Here is a 2,886-nt window from a genome sequence, read left to right as displayed (position 1 = left end):
AATCACTAATTATTTTCTAATAAACATGCTGATAAATGTTTTCCAATTCTTCTATCTATATTGCTGCTGCAATAAATATTCTCATGTCTGAAAAGTTATACAACTTTTTTTTTTTAAGTTACATTTATTTATTTGAGAGAGAAAAAGAGAGCATGAGAGGGAGGGGCAAAGGGAGAGAGGATCTCAAGCCGACTCTACACTGAGAACAGAGCCAGACTTGGGGCTCAATCTCTAGACCAGGACATCATGACCTGAGCTGAAACCAAGAGTCGTTGCTGAACCAACTGTACCACTCAGGGGCCCCCATAACTTTTCAATTATATAACGTTTAGCGGATATCAAATCACTCTCAAAAAGTTGCATTAATTTAAAAAAAGTTGCATTAATTTATAATCTCTATGTAAAGTTTTTACGCGTAATTCCAGTTAGTTAACGTACAGTGTAGTATTAGTTTCAGGTATACAGTATAGTGACTCCACACTTCCAGACATCACTCAGTGCTCATCACAAGGGTGCTCCTTAATCCCCATCACCTATTTCACCCATCTCCCTTCTGGTGACCATCAGTTTGTTTTCTATTGCTAAGAGCATGTTTCTTGGTTTGCCTCTCTCTCTCTCCTTTTTCCCCCTTTGCTCGTTTCTTTGGTTTCTTAAATGAGATTGCATTGAGCCTATGCCTAGAGCTCTGGTCACGGTATTTCTATTTTAGTGTTAACCCTGTGCAGATCCTAGAATGACACTCACATAACAGGAGTCACCTATACTGTGAAGTAGAGACCCATCCCTGAGGCCCATCCCCATGGAAAGTGTGCCAACAGCTGCCCATGACACCTCCATCCCAGCATGTGCCTGTCAGCCTCTGAGCAGCTGGGTGGGGTCAGTGATGACTGCTAGTCAAGAGAAGGAACATCACTGGCAAATGAGGATATCCGGGGAGGGTGGAGGGCACACTCTGTATCAGAGCATTCACTGCATAACCAATTTTCTTAATTCCAGGCATGGTTCCATTTCTTTACATATCTTTTCCAGTATGATCAACTAGACACTGGAAGACTAGAAATGGAGAAGGAGGAAGGAACATAAAGTAATAACACTCCTTTGGGAAAAGTTTCATTTCTTATAAACTTAAGCATCTATCTCCCTATGATCCCGCAGTTCCACTTGTAGGTAGTTGCCTAAAATAAATCAAAACCTATGTCCTCACAAGTACTTCTGTTATAATGTTCATAGTGCCTCTGTTCATTACAACTAATCATGACAGAAAACAAATATTCATCACCAAGAGAATGATATAGTCATACGAGGAAATACTACTCAGCAACCAAAAGTAACAAAACTCTGACAGACACAAAATGGATGAATTAAATGTATTACAATGAATGAAAAGGTCAGACTCCTCATAAATGCATGTGGTACCATACACTCTAGAATAGATAAAAGTAATCTGTAGTTAAAGAAACCCCAACAGTCATTAAGAATCAGTAAAGCCAAGTGTAATGTGTTTGAAAAGAAAATGTGATTGACAAACCCCTAACAAGAATGAGCAAGCAATAAATAGAAATATTAATCACTAATGTCAGAAATTAAGCAAGGAATAGCACAATGGTGCAATAAAGTATAAACATATAAAAATGGATAGCATAAACAACTTTACGTTAATAAACTCGACAACTTAGATGAATTTAGCAATTCACCCCTAAAACACAAACAAGAAGCAGAGGTTTTGAATAGTCCTATAGCTTAGCTACTAAACACATTTACCTATAAATAAATATTTCCTCACAAAATAATCTCCTGGCCTAGATGTCTTCACTTGTGGATTTCTCCAAACAATTTAGGAGGAAATAATACAAACTTTTTTTCCCCATAAATTAGGGAAGGAGCACACTTTTTCCAACTCATTTTATGATAACCAAAATTACCTTCATACCAAAAATGATATGGATCTTACCTAAAAGAAAATTATAGGCCAATATCTCTCATTAACAGAGAGGCAAAATCCTGAATAAAATGCTAATGAACATAACCCAATAATTTAGAAAGGATACCCACATACCTCAGTTTTCACTCCTAATCTGTCTCGTCAGCGCTGAGGTGATTACTGTTGGGGTTTCTTTAACTACAGATAACTTTTATCTATTCTAGAGTGTATGGTACTATATCATACCATATGCATTTTTTGGTGTCTGACTTTTTCATTCACTGTAATGTACTTGAATTCTTTCATCTTGTGTTGTCAGAGTTTTGTTGCTTATTTACCACCTGCATATGTTTTTAGTGAGGTGTCTGTTCGGATCTTCTGCCCATTTTTTAAATAGAGTATTTGTTCTTATTGTTGAGTTTTAAGAGTTCCTTGCATGTTTTGGATACATGTCCAATATGTGTTTTGCCAAGTATTTTCTCCCAAACTGTGACTTGTCTTTTCATTCTCCTAACAGTCTTTCCCAGAGTAGAAGTGGGATTTTTCAATTTTTTCTTTCATAGATCATGCTTTTGGTGTTGTATATAAAAGGTATTCATCAAACCCAAGGTCATCTACATTTCTCCTCTGTTAGGTTCTGATGTTTATCGTATTTCATTTTACACTTAGGACTCTGATCCAATTCGAGGTTATTTTTGCGAAAGGTGTAAGATCTATGTCCAGGTATTTTTCATTTGAATATCCTATTGTTGCAGCACTTTTTGTTGAAAAGACTATCCTTTCTCCACTGAATTGCCTTTGTTCTTTGTTAGACATCAGTTGACAATATCTCTGTGGGTCTATTTCTGGGCTCTCTATTCTATTCTTCTAATATATTTTTTCTATTATTCCAACAATAAAACACTGTCTTGGTAACTATAGCTTTATAATAAGTTTTGAAGTTGAGTAGAGTCAGTGCGTTCAAC

The sequence above is a fragment of the Canis lupus genome, chromosome 15 (assembly GCF_048164855.1).
Source record: "Canis lupus baileyi chromosome 15, mCanLup2.hap1, whole genome shotgun sequence".
Lineage (NCBI taxonomy): Eukaryota > Metazoa > Chordata > Mammalia > Carnivora > Canidae > Canis > Canis lupus.
Note: the sequence above shows the minus strand (reverse complement) of the source record.